Source organism: Gobio gobio (genome assembly GCF_949357685.1).
Source record: "Gobio gobio genome assembly, chromosome: 17".
Taxonomy (NCBI): Eukaryota; Metazoa; Chordata; class Actinopteri; order Cypriniformes; family Gobionidae; genus Gobio; species Gobio gobio.
This window is the reverse complement of record NC_137110.1, coordinates 15,262,337-15,281,844: the sequence shown is the minus strand read 5'-3', so window position 1 is coordinate 15,281,844 and position 19,508 is coordinate 15,262,337. Positions and strand designations below refer to the sequence as shown.

At 42.6% G+C, this 19,508-nt stretch overlaps 1 protein-coding gene across 1 annotated transcript in view; it reads right to left on the bottom strand.

The window, feature by feature from the left end:
* Nucleotides 1-7,576: 7,576 nt before the first annotated feature.
* Nucleotides 7,577-19,508, bottom strand: part of chchd4b (coiled-coil-helix-coiled-coil-helix domain containing 4b) — a 616,826-nt gene continuing 604,894 nt past the window's right edge. Inside the window, exon 4 of the transcript XR_013818277.1 lies at nucleotides 7,577-8,553. The gene's annotated coding sequence lies outside the window, so the exon portion shown is untranslated. The remainder of the gene's footprint in view (nucleotides 8,554-19,508) is intronic.

The following is a 19,508-nucleotide window of genomic DNA, read 5'->3' as shown; positions in this document are numbered from 1 at the left end:
GCCCCCTGCTGCCTTCCAAACCAGGGATTACATCCTCTTTGATCGGGAAATCTTACATGGCAGCTGGGAAAGCATGCAGCGACCCCTCCACTCTATGGCTGTACTTTAAGCCTATCAAGCTGAACTGTTGAAAGAGTTGGACGAGGGGGAAGGCATGACTCCTGAGGCAGTTAAAGAGCTCAGACGGGCAACTGACTTGGCGCTGAGAGCTACCAAGCACACTGTAGCAGTAGGAAGGTCCATGGCGGGAATGGTGTCCAAGGACTGGTGGACTCGCCCACCAGCTCATCAGCGACAGCGCAGACTAATTGACCTGACCTCGACGGCCAAAGCTTCTCTTCCTCAGGCCCCCAAGAATCGTTCCTGAACCGCTCACTCGTCCACAGAGGCCAGGCCCTCCACTTGAGATTTTGGACGAACCGTGCAAGCGTATTCGCCTCTATCATTGTGGCCTCCTGGTTCCGGCTTTTACTGTTCCGCCACTAAAAGCGCCTCGGGCAGTCATAGGCTGGGCCACATCGACGAGCACCATACCAGACACTCTCCGCGCTCTAGCCTTCGGAGTTCAGGAAAAAGCCTTAGGGTCACTCGTGTGTGGCCCATTTATGACGCCGTTAAAACCCCCCAGCGCTGGGATGGGGGGTCAGCCCGAACAGGCAGTGGGACAGCTCCCTGTATTAGACACCTCTGCCACTCTTGTGCTTCAGAGCTCTATACAGTCAGATCACTCTGTATTAGAGAACGTTCCAGATACACATGTACTTTCTGTTTCCGCAGACGCCAGAGGCTCACTGCAATCAGAAGTTACACTGGTGCCCACTTTTCATCAGGCACCAAAAACAGAATTATTAAAGCCCCTAGCAGAGTACTGGGCCGTGTGGCAACACCTGCCCGAGATCTTGCAATGGGTGTTACGTACTATTCGCCACGGTTACACCATCTGGTTCTGCAAGGGTCCACCACTTTCCAACGGTGCGTCCTTGGGAAGCTCGGGCTTTGAGACAAGAAATTGTATCTTTGCTAGAGAAGGGTGCTGTAGAAGAGATCCCACCCGCTCAGGCAGAGGCAGGCTTCTACAGCCGTTATTTTGTGGTGCCCAAAAAGAATGGTGGACTACGTCCGATTCTAGACATGCGTCATTTAAATTTTGCACTCAGAGTGAGCAAATTCTAGCCTGGTCTTACCAGACTCTTGTACATTTCATTTGTACAGAGAGTCTGGCCACTCTCCATTGACAAAAGTTTACTTCCTTGAAGGCGGGTACTCTGTTGAAGTTTAAAACTATTGGATATGTTCAGAGTCACTCTGATCTGCCATAACCAATCGCTAACGTTTGGTCGTGACGTATGTCACGAACCGTTCGCCTTTGATTCTCACATGGAAGTCCGCAAATAAATATGCAGCCACCTCAGTGATAAAACCTAAAACTCGTGCATTCGGATTGTGAATATTAACGTGGCGGGGAGAGTTTTGTGATCGGGAACGCGGTGCTCTCGTGGTCCGTAACATTGATTGCATATGCTGTAAATATGCTGTCATATGCTTGGTATGATAAGAATAAATGCTGCCGTAAATAACGGCCCAATTCAAATGTTTACGTGCTTTTCTTCTTTTTATTTTTTTAACGGTGATGAAATATATTGCTCTTGTAAACACTTGCCAGCATTTAAAGAAATACAAGTCTAGAAATGCATCCAAATTACAGTGCACGCAACCGCACGGTGCTCTGCAGTGGTCAAAAAGGTTATTCTGGTCAAAGATATAGATAAGATGTAAGATATATTCTTGAAACTCAGAGATGTGGATTCGGAGAGCAATTAAATTACCACCGACCTTGGTGTTTCGGCCGGGGATTTTAACGTGGGTGGTGGGAGACGGACGGCTTCAGGCAACTCCTTCACCACTAACAGAGCGAGCTGGAAAATCAAACTTTTCCCGGGCCACAACATCATGGCCACCAATAAAACACAGCAAAGATTGTTCTTGCTCTGGCTTTAACTTCTGGATATTCGGCAGCGGTGCCAGGAATGAATGGCTTCACTCGCATCTTTCTCCGCCGCCATTACTGAACTACAACTCAAACTAGCGCACAACATCAACGCAATCGTTCTCAGCCACTCCCTCTATTCGCTGATTGGACCGGTAAAAAATTGTTCGGAGAAAACCTAAGCATATACAGCAGTCCCAGACGGAGTACTGAAGGAAAATGAAAACTGAGCGGAAGTATGTAGGAGGGTGGAGCCAGGCTAAGCATATACAGCAGTCCCAGACGGAGTACTGAAGGAAAATGAAAACTGAGCGGAAGTATGTAGGAGGGTGGAGCCAGGCTAAGCAAATTCAAGATGCTGACGCTGAAGTCCATCCTGTCTCAGGTTCGAACTGGAGATTGGTTCGTAACTATCAGTCTAAAGGATGCATATTTTCACATCCAGATTGTCAAGACACACAGGAAGTTCCTCAGGTTCGCTTTCGAGGGCAAAGCTTACCAGTACCGTGTCCTTCCATTCGGACTAGCCTTGGCTCCTCGAACGTTCACAAAATGCATGGATGCTGCTCTGACCCCACTGCGGCTTCAGGGCGTCCAAATATTAAATTACCTGGACGATTGACTGATTCTAGCCCAGTCCCAAGAATTGGCAGTAGCTCATCAAGATTTGACTCTCTGCCATTTGAGGAACCTAGGTTTACGCATAAACCGTAAGAAGAGTGTCTTACTGCCCAGCCAGCAGACATATTTTCTGGGTGTGGATCTGAACTCTGGCATGATGCGGGCATGGTTGTCTCCTGCACGCGTACAGTCATTACAAGGTTGTCTGAGCCAATTCAAAACAGGCCGTCTGGTCCATGTTGGTCTTTGCCTTAGACCAATGGGCCTTATGGCAGCAGCGTCCCCTGTGGTTCAGTTGGGCCTGCTCCACATGAGACCATTTCAGTGGTGGATGAAGAGTCTAGATATCTCTCCCTTGTATGGACTTTGTTCCGGGATTGGTTAGAGTTGTGCTGCGACCAAGGCCAGGTTATATTCCTAAGGTCGCTTCCACCCCTTTTCGTTCCCAACAGGTAGTTTTGGAGGCTTTTTCCCCTCTTGAGACAGAAGTTGGGAATGACGAGCGCCCCCCTGGTTTTTGCCCTTTGCCCTTTGCCTTTAAAGATCTACGACGACCGTACAGCCCAGTGGCCTAGATCAGAACAATTATTTGTGTGCTTTGGCGGTAAAAACAGAGGAGCTGCCGTCACCAAGCAGAGAATGTCTCACTGGGTAGTTGAGGCTATCTCGAAGGCCTATGAGGCGCGTGGGCTCACTTCGCCTCTAGGGGTACACGCTCATTCAACCAGAGGAATGGCATCTTCTCAAGCTCTCTTTAAAGGCTCTTCCTTGGAGGATATTTGTGTTGCGGCAGGAAGGTCCTCTCCTAACACTTTTGTCAAGTTTTACGGTCTGGACGTGAAGAGGGCTCCTGGCTCCCAGATTTTATTTGATTGAGCGGACGCTTTCCACGCTCTTCAGCTACTCTCAGGTATGTGAAGTCCTTATGGTATTTACGTTCCCATGGCGACGGTTCGCAGGGTTGAGTGTACCAATGAAAGGGAACATCTCGGTTACGTATTGTAGTAAAGTTAGTTTGTGTGGGAAGAAGGAGGCGGGAACCGGCGAACAATAAACAACAAGATTTAATAAAATAAATGAACAAATAAGTGAAAGTAAAAGCGGCAGCCCCCTCACGGATGAATGCCGCACATACATAAACAAAACGTAAATAAAACACAACTTAAAATCCAGGCCTGGTCCTCTCTCGTCCTTCACTGTCGTCGCTCCTCCTTTATACTCCCGTCACTCCTCCGTGAGACACGAGACCGACAGCATGCAGCTGGCGCTCATCATCACTAATGACCGCGGCCTCGTCCCGCTCTCACGGTCCCTCAGCCTCGCTGCTCCCCACACGTATGTAACCTTGGTTCCCTGAGTAGGGAACGAGATACTGCGATCCCGGCCATTCACTTCTACGAGTAGTAGCTTCCATCGTTGTATAAATCTGATGATATGACGCCTAGCACATGCATATAAGCATACATGACGTATTTCTAAAGGCGGCGCTAAGCGTCACTAGCCAATCAATTGGTGTGATGGTATAAGGGCTTCAGACATTGGTCACACCGAAGGCATTCCCATGGCGACGGTTCGCAGTGTCTCGTTCCCTACTCAGGGAACCAAGGTTACATACGTAACCGAGACGTTTCAGTTATTCAAAGCGGGAAACCGGAAGAGCTACCCTGTACACCCGGTCACTTCTGTTTTTTTTTCTCTTGTACACTGGTTCGCTAACAGAACAGCCAATAAGAATGATCAGATGGCCCGACGACTGACCGACAAGCGCCGACGCCGATTCAACATGTTGGCTGAAAAATAGCCGATGAGGACCAATGTCAGCTGAGGGTTGCCAGGTCCCAGAAATATTTCCAGCCCAATGACAGATCGAAACCCGCCCAAATGGAATGAAAAATTTATACTTTATATATATAAGTATAAAGTTTGGAAACTGACTGTACTATTTTGTTAGTCTCTTCTGCTCACCAAGGCTGCATTTATTTGATCCAAAATACAGCAAAAACAGTAATATTGTGAAATATTTTTACAATTTAAAATAACTTTTATTCTATTTGAATATATTTTGAAATACAATTTATTTATGTGATTCAAAGCTGAATTTTCAGCATCATTACTCCAGTCTTTAGAGTCACATGATCCTTCACAAATCATTCTAATATGCTGATCTGCTGCTCAAGAAACAGTTCTGATTATTATCAATGTTGAAAACAGTTTTTTCAGGATTATTTAATGAATAGAAAGTTAAAAAGCAGAACAGCTGTAAAGGCCATCAGAGTAGTTAAGTATTATTTTGATTATAGCTACGCTATATGGTTTTATTATTACGGTATCAGGCTTTTATTTTGATAACCAAAGAAACCGGAAGTATGGTGACGGAAATGTACCTGGCGATCGGCGAAAAGACGAAAGGAAAGTAGGAAAAGGTTCACGGTTAAAAACAGTTAAAGGTCCCATGGCATGGCATTTTTCTATTATTTTATAGTGTTTTCTGAGGTGTACTTATATTATTAGTATGATTTTTACATCATAAAATGTCATAATTTAGAAATAAAAGGCATTTTTTCTATACTGCTGTTTGCCCTGTGGCTGAATGCCCTGCTTCAAGAGGCGTGTCTGCTGTGAGACTTCAGTAAAAACGCCCACTGTTGTGATTGGCTGACATCTTTGCATTTTAAATGAGCGGAGGGGGCGTGGTTTAACGAGGCACGAGCAGGCACGAGTCTGCCAGAGAGACGGATGGACCTGTGTTCACTTCTCATCAGTTCTCTCAGCATGTCTCAGTTCAGGGTGAACTGTTGTAGTTACTAGCATATACTTCAGGTTATTAGTTTATTTCTAGTCGGAGGGGCTGTCACTCATGTCAGAAAGTTAGTAACTTTAGTAAATTATGGATCAGCGCTGACTCGAGACGCGAACCGTTTAGAACGATTCAGTCCGATTTGGTGAACTGGTTCGGTTCACTAAAAAGAACCGATTCAAAAGAATGATTCGTTCGCGAACCGGACATCACGGAGACTAAGCGATTGCTAACAAAGTTATTTATAGTAACTACTGAGTTATGAGAGCGCTGTCAGTCAGCGCGAGTTTATTGTGTTTGTATCTGAGAGTTCTGAATAAAGTCCCAGTCACACCGAGTCCTCTTCATCATTATTCTACCAACTTTGTAACACATGCAATGTACCATTACAGCGAGATGAACGAGTTAGTAAGTGTTGAGTATAGCATTATTTCTAGATATGTTCCAATCATATGAATAGCGTCATTGACGCGCATTGAGTAACGTTACACAGCGCAAACAAAGACACAACAGCTGTAATCGAATGTAATCCAGTTTATTGTGGGGAAAGCTGGCTAGCCTAGCCGGATACCCTCACGCTTACCCTCCTTCTGCTTAATCTCACGCCGCGTTTGGTGCCTCCACTGTGGGCCAGATGCAGTACTGGGGGTCGGGGATGTTGGAGGCCGAGCTTCGGCGTGCGTGAAGTTTATCTCTAAAGATGTGACTGCTGATGTTAAACAGAAAAGACTGTATGCACATTTTAGAACAGATAGACGCGACAAGGACGTACAAAAACACTGACTCACAAGATAGAAAACACGAAAACACCGTTCTGTCGGGAGAGAGAGAAGCCGCTGCGTGTCCACAAATAATAAATAATAAGCTACACATAAGAAATCAATGATCACAGATCAGAAGGAACTGAAGAAAGACTTCTGTTTTCATTTGTACATCCAAACACTGAGAAACTGCCAGTGTTCACTCGTTCACAAGTAACGTTAATGATCTCGAGTGTTTGCATGGGCGTGCCAGATTCTCTGGGCGGAGGAAAGGGAGGAAACCGTTCCTGCTTGGATGTCAAACCAGGAGACTTCAGGATTGGCTCGTCTGGCCTGTCATTTTGTCAAAGGCAGAGAAAGACAGCCAGAACTCGGGTTTACACCGATCAACATTTCTATCCACTTGGGGACAATATTCAGGCTAGGGGAACTCATATTAATGTTGAAATACCTCATAAAATGAAAATTTCATGCCATGGGACCTTTAAAACTACAAGGTTTAGCTTCAGTCAATTGGAGAACAAGGTTTGTAAAGAAATATATTTGAGCTATTTGAAATGTTTATCATAAAATGTATAACTTTGTAATGCTATCGGATTGAAACTAATGTGATGAGCTGTGTAACGTTCGAAATGTGATGGTAATGCATGGTTTATTTGTTTTTACTCAGCTCTTACGTTGGTTAATGACAAGGACGGCAATAAAATTCACTTAACCATCAGTTCTGGCCTTCTCAATATTGATTGGATGCTACAGTAAGAGCTTGACCACCGCCACACGCTGCACAACGGGGCTGCAAGATCCATCGGCAATTCCCGCGAAGTCCAGCAGAGGGCAGAAGTTGGTCAGAAAATAAAACAGTTCAACGAAAGGTGCTCAAAATGGAAGAATCACAGGCTGCTTCAGTAAGTCAAATGGACATAAATGAACAGATCACAAATTTACAACAAAAAATTCAAGATTTGAAAGACTCACTTAAAGACGAAAGTGAGGATAGACAAAACATTATGGATTCAATCAGGTGCAAAGAACGAATCTTAACAGAGCTTCAAGACAAAGCTCAAAGCATGTCAAGGTTGCCAAGGCGTTCTGAAAGAGTTAAAGTACCAACAGAAAGGATGATAACATTCCAAAAGGAAGAAATGAGTAAAAGGGAAAAAAGACTAACAACTCTTTATGAACAATGGAAAATACAGGTACGCGAAACAAGAGAAAGGTTAAAGTTAGATATCACAGACAAGCAGTGGCGTGCACAGACCTCCTCAGGGGCAGGGGCAGATGGACCAAAAAGGGTACTAAAAAATAACAAGAATCTAATGTACTTTTTACATAATTTAAATGCATTTATTTATGACATAAATCACCTGTATTTAAAGCAGTACACATCTGTCTGTTGTGTTTTTAAATATTTTAAAGGGGTCATAGAATGGTACATGCACTTTTACAAGTTGATTATACGGAAATGTGTGTTGGCAGTGCCTGTACACAACCATCCTATAATGATAAAAATACATCCAGTGTTTTTTTTTAATATCCTTATATATTTTCCCCTGTCTCAAATCGAGCCGTCTGATCGTGTGACGTTACACGGTGTACGCCCCCCCTACGATTGTTGATTGACAGCAGCGTTTCAACACACCCGCCCTGAGCGAACTGTCCTCAGTCCGCCATTGTTGATACTCTGGAGCAGAATGGCGTCTAAGCGATTGTGGTGTTGTGTTTTATTAACCTTTATATTAATCTTTGCAAATCGCTTGCACGCTTCACGATGAATGAGGCTAAAGTTTACAGGGTAAGTTACATTACAGCATGCTTTCTGTGTATGACGTTCTCAATATAATTCATAATCCCACGTTTATAATGAACAACGCGTTATGTTTGTTATTACAAACTGTGTACTCGGGTGATAAAGTTAACGTGGTAACACTACACTAAGCTTACTTTTGTACATGGTTTATAACGGTGTCTGTTACTGATTAAGAAGTAACGTTAATGTAAAAAAAAAATCTTATAACATAACATCAATCTGTCAATGAACTAACGTATACATCAGTAAACACATAGCAACTACGCTACTCTGCCAGTACAAAGATAGATCAAAGTGACATGACGTTAACCAACCATTCAGACACGTCGAACGTCAGAAACTGTTCGAACTTCGATGGGTTCGTCATCTGTTCCTGGTCCGACTCCGGTTCAAAATGATAAGGTTGCTTAGATGTGTCCTCAGAGACTCCCGTTGCCATTATTTCTCGAAAATATACCCTCAAATGTTGTCAAGGCAACACTCCACGTGTGTTGTGGTGTTGTGTCGGGTCGAACCGAACGCCCCACAGAGCAGAGGGGGCGGGGTGAGCAAAGCTCATTATCATTTAAAGTCACATACACTGAAATGACTTGCTGGAAACTGAGCTGGTTTTGACCAGATAAAATGAGTGTTTTCTTACAATACTAATGAGAATTTTTAATTAAAGTATATTACAAACTTTTCATTTAGACACTAAAGAATCATATTAACTTGTACAAAAATGTCATTCTATGACCAGTGTTGGGAATAACGGCGTTACAGATAAACGGCGTTACTAACGGAATTACTTTTTTCAGTAACGAGTAATCAAACGAATTACTGTTTCTTCCGTTACAACGCCGTTAGCGTTACTGAGGAAAAAAAATGCGGCGTTACTATAATTGAGCTCATTGAAGCGGTTTTCATCCGAACAGGCTCTCTGTCAGTCGGACCTGCAACGCGCGCGCGTGTGTGTGTGTGTGTGTGTGTGCGCGCGCGCGCCAGCCATGCGTGTTGGGGGTTGGGTTGGGTGGTACACATAACTGATGATGATTGGTGGGTTGGAGACAAGGTTGAGGTTGATAGGTTGAGTTCACACACACTCCTATGACGCACGCGCATATGCACAGTCAGCGATGGCAGTCCAACGACTTCAAAGGTAGCTTCGCAAACTGAAAGTATAAACGCTACTTTTCCCTCGTTGAGGTGAAAGGTAAGAATGTTTATGTAACGTGCAGCTTATGCCCAGGAAGAAAGAGTCTCTCCACGTCGGTGGCAAGTAATTCTATTTCTAATCTAATGAAGCCTCACGTCATCACAGCCACAACATTAGTGGCTAAAAACCCAGGTGATAACGTGAGCTCCACTACCAGAGGAGTAGTAAAGAAGTACTGATACTATTTACACAATATTTCCACTATAGTAGGTCTACTGATAATATTTACACAATATGTACACTATAGTAGGTCTACTGATAATATTTACAATAATATATTGAATTTGATAGGTGTCTCTCACATTGTCCCACAGCAACATTACAATAGTGTACATTAATGTACAATGTTTTATAATAATAATTTATTCTATTTAGTGTCCAATTCATTCATTTAACATATTTAATATTGGGGGCATCCAAGTTATTTGACATATTTGAACATTTGAAGAAAAAAGAAAGTAACACATTAGTTACTTTCCCTGGTAATTAGTTACTTTTATAATGATGTAACTCAGTTACTAACTCAGTTACTATTTGTAAGAAGTAACTAGTAACTATAACTAATTACTTTTTTAAAGTAACGTGCCCAACACTGTCTATGACCCCTTTAACAACAACAAAAAAGGGGGGGGGGGTACATTTTGTTCCCCACTGGCTTTCAATATATGGTTAAAACCATTCTTAAAAATATTCCATATTTCCTTGGCATTCTATGAAAAGACATTGATACAAATACAATGCATAACACATCTAACAAAAACAGGGAAATTATGATAATATTACTAAATATATATATATATATATATATATATATATATATATATATATATATATATATATATATATATATAATTATTTACTTTGCTAAACTAAACAGTGAGAATCAAGCAGGTAATTATGAGGAATTCATGTTCAGTTTTGTTGATGTTGTAAGCCTGTATTATAAGTATGAAAGTATTAGCTATCATGAAATAGGTAACATTTTACAATACAATTTCATTAGTTAACTACATTTGTTAACATGAACTAATAATAAACTGCCCTTCTACAGCATTTATTAATCTTATATTAATTGAGTTTATATTAATTTCAACATTTACTAATACATTATTAAAATCAAAAGTTGTATGTTATATTAGTTAATGCACTGTGTCAAGTAACATGAACAAACAATGAACAGCTGTATTTTTATTATCTAACATTAACATTAAGATTAAAATATTAATATGCAATAACAAATGTATTGCTCATGGTTAGTTCATGTTGGTTAATACATTAACTTTACAAATGAGACCTTCATGCAAGTGTTACCATGATATCAAATATATACATTTAGAGTTTGACATGGACTTTTTCATTTAATTTCACTAGATTTATTTCCCCGAGCTAATAACACGATAAAAACAAATTGAATGACATTGTCAGACTCAGAATGCTGCTGCTGAACTCAAGACTCGAGTTATGCTTTTATTATAATTAAGCATAACTTGCACGCTCCCGCAACCTTTACAGTAGCGTGGTGGTAGGATAAATATACATTTTCTGTATTAGCTTACCTGCTGATCGTGTAGTTTGAAAACTCGCGCGGCTAATTGCAGTGCTGTGTGCAGGCTGCGTGTATAGAGCTGAAAAGGTAACTCCGCCTACCGATCCACCTCCGCCAATTTTTTTTATAAAAAAAATACTTTTTGTAATATTGTTAGTGGTAAAATGGTATGGAAGCGTATTGTTATTTATTAAAATATTTATAATAATAGTAATAAATATTGTTTACTATTACCAGGGAGGGGCACATTACATTTTGAGACAAAAGGGGCAGGGGCTTGAGCCCCCCCGGCCCCCCCCTTGTGCACGCCACTGCGAGATGTCAGAACTCGCAGACATAATAGAGAAAGGGAGAGATGATGTATTGAAGTTATATTCAGAAATAAGAAACCAAATGGCACCATCATCTGACATAAGGAGAAAGATTGATGCATGCGATGCAATAACTCGTGACATCGTAAGGATAATTCTGGAAAGATTAAGTGGTGTTGATGAGGATTTTGACGCAGAGCGCGAAAGAATTCGTTTACGTGGACTTTTAGGGCATACATGCCCAGTCCATATACGGCTCAACCGCAGGTTCAAATCACAGCCAACGGTCCTCAGCTTCACAGCTGACAGCAAAACGAGCCGATGCAGCAGCAGAGCTAGCTGCAAAAGAAGCTGAATATGAGATCGTACTAGAGGAACAAAGACAACAGGAAAGGATAAAAGCTCTAGAGGAGGAGCACAAGAAACAAATGGCAGCTCAAACATCAGAGTTGGAACGCTTGAAAGTACAGAGGGAAGTGAAAGCAGCTCGAGCCAGGTTTGAAGCATATGACAGAGAGTTATCACAGGTGGATGATGTACAGTCAATTAAAAGTGAACAGGTGGGCCCGTATTCCACACCCACACCAGCGCTCTCTTTCATTCCTGTGCAAACAGCTCCCCCTAGTGTCACTCAACTAGCTCAAGCAGTGCAGGCTGGCATTAAACTGAACAGACTTCCCACGCCAGAACCAACAGTGTTTAGTGGCGACCCTATAAGCTTCATTGAATGGAAATCCACTTTCACATCACTGATTGAACAAAAGGGCATCTCAGCAGCAGACAAATTGTACTATTTGAAAAGATACGTAACAGGCCCAGCTCGAAAATGCCTTGAAGGCACTTTCTTTAGAAATGATGAGGAAGCATATAAGGACGCTTGGCACAAACTAAACCAAAGGTACGGCCAGCCTTTCGTGATTCAGAAGGCATTTAGAGAAAGGCTATCAAATTGGCCTAAAGTGCAGTCTAGAGATGCTGATGGACTAAGGGCATTTGCAGATTTCATAAATGCATGCATGCTTGCAATGCCACATGTAAAGGGTCTACAAATACTCAATGACAGTGAAGAAAACGAAAAATTGTTGCACAAACTACCATACTGGATAAACGCAAGATGGAACAGACAGGTAACAAAGACTTTAATGGAGGGCGGTGAGTTTCCAAGTTTTAGTGCTTTTGCCTCCTTCCTCTCAGTAGAAGCTGAAGTCGCCTGCAACCCAGTCACCTCCATTCATGCACTTCGCTGCACTGAAACAAACAGTGACAGAAGGAACACAAAGAAAATCAAAAGAAACCAGGCAAGTGTATATAACACAAACACCACTGAACAAAGTGATAAAAGGACAATAACAAAAACACTCAATGGCTCTCCATGCACAATGTGCCAAGGCAACCATCAACTTCACAAGTGCCCTGACCTCTTGAAAATGTCTCTAGAAAACAGAAAGAAGCATGTGAAAGACAATAGACTTTTGTTATGGCTGTCTAAAACCAGGACACAGTGCTAAGGACTGCAGACGCCGCCTCACTTGTGAGACTTGCACAAATCGACATCCGACATGTCTTCACGATGAAAACTACAGGAATGGTCTGCAAAGAGAAACATGTGTTAGCACAAACAATGCAGCTCAAGGTAGCTCACCTGAAACAGCAACAGCCATGTCACTCAATGTTGCCAGATCTGAACAGTCAGTCAGCACCTCAATGATAGTTCCAGTGTGGCTGTCCACTACCACTAATCCACTCAAGGAAAAACTGGTCTATGCGTTATTAGACACACAGAGCGACACTGTATTCATTGATCAGGATGTCACACATGAGCTGCAGGCAGATTTGTCCAGTAAAGTTGAAACTAACTACCATGATGGGTAGAAATGCAGTTGTAAGCAGTGGAAAGGTGTCTGATCTCTTAGTGAGAGGTTATAACTCAGCCACAGTCATAAAGCTCCCCACTGCATACACAAAGGATTACATACCTGCTAACAGAAAACACATACCTACATGTGAAACAGCCAAACAATGGAGTCACTTGCTACCGATTGTAGACGAGGTCCCTCCACTCCTCAGTTGTGAAGTAAGCCTCCTCATAGGTTATACTTGTCCTAGAGCTCTCGCACCCAAACAAGTAATCTTAGGCAAAGAAAATGAGCCCTATGCCATTCACACTGATTTGGGATGGAGCATAGTTGGCAACTCGACACCATACAACGAAACCTATTCAGCGAGCAGTCTCTGTCACCGAATCATTATTAAAGAAATCCCTCCCTCAACTCCAGCAGATGCAATACGTGTTTTGGAGAGAGATTTCAAAGAGACTGACGGGAATGAAAAGAAGGTGTCACAAGAGGACTTAGTATTCCTTCAGAAACTCGAGCATGGCATAACACAGACTGAAAATGGACATTTTGAAATGCCATTACCATTTAAAGAAAGACCACAAATGCCGGATAACAGACAACTCGCCGAAACCAGGCTACATCAGCTCAAGCGCAAATTCCTGAAAGATGAAAAATACAAAAGGGAATACATGAAATATATGAGTGACATCATCAAAAGGGGTGACGCTGAAAAGACTGATGATGATGGACCGCCCAGAGAGACATGGTACATACCGCACCACGGCATCTATCATCCAAAGAAACCTGATAGGTTGCGCGTGGTCTTCGACTGCTCTGCAAAACACAAAGGCACCTGTCTTAATGAGCATTTGCTGAACGGTCCGGATATGATCAACAACTTAACTGGTGTGCTTGTGCGCTTCAGACAGCACCAAGTAGCTCTCATGTGCGACATCGAAAAAATGTTTCACCAATTCCAAGTCAAAGAAAATGATCGCAACTACTTACGCTTCGTATGGTGGAAAGACGAAGATATGAACAGCCAACCACAAGCGTACAGGATGACAGTACACCTCTTTGGTGCTGTTTCATCACCCGGTTGTGCGAACTATGGACTCAAACATTTAGCCAAAGAGAACAGTTCTGCATATCCAGTTGGCTCACAGTTCATAGCAAGAGACTTCTATGTAGACGACGGAGTCACCAGCGCAGAGACAGTAAAGGATGCTATACGACTGGCAAAGGAAGCACGTGAACTATGTGCAAAGGGTGGACTAAGGTTACACAAATTCGTGTCCAACAACTCTGAAGTTTTAAAAAACATTCCAGCTTCAGAGCATGCAACAGATACAAGAACAAAGGACTTGACGTTTAATGAGACACAGACTGAAAGAGCACTTGGCATTTATTGGAATGTGGAGAAGGATTGCTTTACATTTAACATCACGCTAAAGGACCAACCACCAACCAGGCGCGGCATCTTGTCCACAGTCGCAGCAATATACGACCCCCTTGGCTTCATTGCTCCCTATGTACTCAAGGGAAAGGGGATTCTCCAAGAAATGTGTCGTCAAGGAACAGACTGGGACGACCCGCTACCTGAGCAGCTTAAGACACGGTGGGAGTGCTGGAAAGGAGATCTACACAATCTAAAAAATGTGCAAATCAGCAGATGTTATGTTCCTGCAGATTTTGGAGAAGTGGTAAAAAGAGAAATACACCACTTTTCTGATGCAAGTGCCACAGGATATGGACAGTGTTCTTATTTCAGACTCATAAACAAAAGGGAAGAGGTCCACTGTACCTTCATCATGGGCAAAGCACGCGTCTCTCCAACAAAGATCACCACGATCCCAAGGTTAGAGCTTACCGCAGCCGCAGTATCAGTCGCCGTAAGTAACATGCTAAGAGAGGAACTGCTCTATGACAATGTTGAAGAGTTCTTCTGGACAGACTCAAAGGTCACTCTAGGAGACATAAACAACGACGCGAGGCGGTTTCACACGTTTGTTGCTAATAGAGTGCAAAAAATCTGCAACAGTACCTCACCGCAACAATGGTTTTATGTGCCTACCAGTGAAAACCCAGCAGATGTAGCATCCAGGGGCACATCTGTAAATGAACTGCTTTCATCTAATTGGTTCACAGGCCCTCACTTTCTGTGGGAAAAGAAAATACAGCTTCAAACAAAAGAGACCATTGTACTTACAGTAGGAGACCCAGAGGTGAGAAAGGTACAGACACTAAGCACAGAAACCGTTGAACATACAAGCCTTTGTGACCGACTCACAAGGTTCTCATCCTGGTCCCGTGCAGTCGCACGTCTCAGACAATACCTGCTCAAAGACAAATCAAAGACACTCACAACTGTAACTGAAAGACAAAATACAGAAACTGTGATTATCAAAGACTTACAAAGACAAGCATATCAAAACGAAATAGAGACATTAAACAAAAGCAAACAACTTCCAAAGAACAACAAAATGTACAACTTGGATGTTTTCTTAGACAAGGACAATGTGCTTAAGGTGGGAGGAAGGCTCCATCACTCATCTCTTCCCAGCTCATTTAAACATCCAACAATCATTCCCAGAGAACATCACGTCACAAAACTGATAATTGCTCATTGCCACGAGAGGGTCAATCATCAGGGAAAGGGCTACACAATGAATGAGATACGATCCACTGGCTATTGGATTCCAAAGTTAAGTCCCACGGTTGCATCCTACATTCGCCAGTGTGTGTTTTGCCGGAAACAAAGGAGACCTGTGGAAGGACAAAAAAGGAGAGACTTACCCACAGAAAGAATTGAACACTCTCCGCCTTTCACATACTGTGGTATGGACGTTTTTGGACCGTTCCTGACCAAAAAAGCAAGGAAAGAATATAAAAGGTATGGCCTCCTCTTCACATGCTTTTATTCACGTGCAATTCATGTTGAAATGTTAGAAGACCTATCAACGGACACCTTTATAAATGGACTCAGATGCTTCATCGCTCTAAGAGGCTCTGTCAGACAAATAAAATGTGATCAGGGCACTAACTTTGTTGGTGCCAAAAACGAACTGAGAGAGAGAGGATAGAGGGCACAACCCATCAAACTGACAGGTTTATTGCCCTTTAAGCCACGCCCCTTTTGACCGTGGGAATTTTCCCACGTTAGCTCCTCCCCCTTATGGGTGGTGTATGTACACCATGGGAAAATTGGACATGTGTAACGCCCCTTATGTTTTGAACATCTGAAGCGTGGGAATTTTCCCACGCTAGCTCCTCCCCTTATGGATGATGTATGTACACCATGGGAAAATTGGACATGTGTAACGCCCCTTATGGTTTGAACATCTGAAGCGTGGGAAAATTTCCCCAACGCACAGAAGTTCTAAGTGGTGTTAACTTTTTTAAAGAAATGTATAATAAAGACAGAGTCAGAGATGATATCAGTGTTTTTTTATTTTATTAAAGAAGACGTAATTTTATTACATATGAAATCTTTTATCACTTTTAAAACGTTAAAGCATGTTTAAATTGCATTTTTTCTCTAAAAGTTGTCCAAAAAAGAGCTAGTGTTATTTTAAGATGTCAAGACATTTTAAAGATGTAAAGAAATCAATAATTTACACAAAACCAAATGTGTGCATTCAGATTTGGAAAAAAAAAACTATTGCATTTACATAAAACACAAAATAAGTTTCAAACTGTTACATCAAACAACAAACTACAAACAACTTGTTAAAAGACTAAGGTTTTTTTTACATACCGTTTGTTTTAAATATACACAAAAGTGTACTCCTTCACCTCTCATGGACCAAAGTAAAAACCTGCGTCCAGTCCTGCCGGAGTTGTGAATCGAATGACGTTGTGGGAAACCTGCAGAGAGACAGACGCAGACTCCTCCCCTACCCCGCCCACACCACGTGACCACCGTGGGGAAAAACTAAAGGCTTATTCGACTTCACCCAGCGATGCGCAGACCGATCGGCGGCTGACTTGAAGCAGTGCATGCCGGTTAGAAATTTTGTCCGACTTGAGGCAGCGCCGACGCCACGTGACAGTGACGTATGTCAACAAAGTGCCGCGAGAGCGATTCGAGAGCAGCCGGCGATTACAGCCGTGCAGTTTCTCCAGAGCAGCTGCACAAGGCTGCACGGACTCTGATGACGACACAGCTGTTCCAGGATTGGCCAGATTCACCGCATGACAGCGATGACGTGTGTTTCGTGTTTATTCTAAAACCTTCAGCTCCACTAATGCGCACAAATCTGTTTTTTATAACAGTAAAACCTCATTTCATGTAGTCGCGATGTTATATTGTCATGTTTATCAAAATATAACTAATTAAAAACATAGACCCCACTTCATTGATAGTGTAGGCTTATATGTTGAACTTTATTCTTGTACAAACACACGCTGTATTAAGCAGTGCATAAAGTATTACATGACAATAATGTCTCTGAAACATCTGTGTATTGCCAAATATTGCATTTATTTCACTTCAGCTGATAAAGTGTGCAGACACAGCGCGAGCGTCACTGCGGGAAGCAGAAAGTGTCCGACTTCACGTCTCCGTTTGCAGCTCCTCCCCGCCTGCACGCGGCTACTCTCGCCGATCAGTTGCTTCCAGCCGCAGCCGATGTCGAACACACCTTAAATTACCTTTGGTTCTCCGTGGACAAAAACGCGTCCACTCACTTCAAAGTTTAACTGAGAAATGGTCTGTCAAACAGGATACAGGAGGTCAGACAGACCACACCCACTAACACTCCCCTCTCAAACCTGAGAGGTTAATTCAAATTTTAGGGGATGCGTAAAAATGACGCTGATGATGACATCACTCAAGGGGAATTCCCCTCCCTGAAGCAGGTGTACATAAAATGAAAAAAAGCAGATGATTAAATAGTAGTTGTGGTTATTGGAAATCAGATAATCTACAATGGCTATGGCATCACCCTTAAAAACTCCCGAAAGAAGGATTACAGAGGCTATGGAGGATTTGACTTTAGCTCCACGAAAAAAAGGAGGATCACGCGGACCGTGTTTAACACGATTTCTTCACGAGCTGGAGGATCGCGTGGAATATACCTTTCACTTATCTGGAGGACGCGCGTGTACGTATGCTTATGAGAAACACCACAGAGAAATCAGACTGGCTAACGTGGATAATGATGAGATATTCACTCCAAAATCAAGAACGGATCCTGATCTGATATTTGGCGAAACGGATTGGATTTTATTTTATTCGAAGGTCTGGCCAGACTTGAAGGACGGAGCGGACGTCCCACTGTTCATCGCGGAGTGGGCTGGAACTGAAATATGTACCGGGACTAGATACCGAATTCTGGCGGACCAGATTAATAAATATCCCGAGGATTACATCTATATTCTTGCCAGTGATTTTGGAAAACACGCACCTGAAGCCCGCTGGCCAATTTCGGAGGATGAACACCGGAAATTTTATGATTTAAAATTCATGTTTCAATGGAAAGATTTATCTATGATGGAGGATATTTTTTCTACAATCAATCAACTCTTCAAATGGACCGATGCGTACGACCGCTATAACAGCATAAAAACAAAATTGTTTCACCCTGAGTGGGCCACACCTAGTAGGAGGGGTGTCTACTTAACTCCACCTACTCAATACAAGCATTCAAAAGCCCTCTCCCCAAAGACTCTCCCTCATTCAAACCCCAGCGATGTCTCAACAAAGTGATGCCGCCTCCTCTTCTTCATCTCAGCTGTTTGGGAAAATTCTGGTGGATTTACAAAAAAATGGATTATTGCCTGGAGTAAATGGATTACCGGAGAAAACCATTGAATGGATAAATAAATTCTGCACTGAACTTGGATATCATAATTTGACTTTCCTTACAAAACATGGATTTGTAACACCTGTGGTGGATTACGACGCACCAGACACAACCTGCGACGTTATGGACGGCTGTCTCGGGGAGACAGGTCACCGGATTATCAAGGCTATTTTGGCTGTCATTCTGGAAAATTTGATCGACAAACGGATGAAGAAAGACTGTGACGGATGCACTGTGGACCACCCTTCACAAACGAGACATAGTTGCTTGTTTGAACCCTCTGCTTATTATTTCTTCGGATGTTTTGAAGAAATAAGACTGAAAATCCTCACGCCTGACCTGAAAAACATTTTGGCTGGAGCTTTACGTAATTATGGAGCCAGGCCCGATCTACAAAGGATCCTAGGTGCTGTTGAGGTAATTTTATTCGACCTAAGAGATGAGATGTACATCGTGGAGCAATTATCTTCCATCCGTGAGAAATTGATTGATGAATCATGCGAGGAGATCATTTACACAGCTGTGGATAACTGGAAACGTGCCGTTGCGGAAAACCCTGAAAAAGCCTGAATCAGCTGAACACCACTGAAGACCACTAAAATCTACTAAAAACCTGAATCCACTGAAAACAACTGAAAATGGGGAACTTGTGTTGTACCGCTCGGATTACAAAATATTTCTTTAAATCACGTGTTAAATATGGAATATCTAACCTACTCCATAGGATTATCCGGAATAATTGGATTACAAATACCAACACAAGCCCTGATGAAAAACGACTAATGGAATTAATGGACGACGTGCGGGGATTATCGAATGGCTGGAATGACATGGTAAA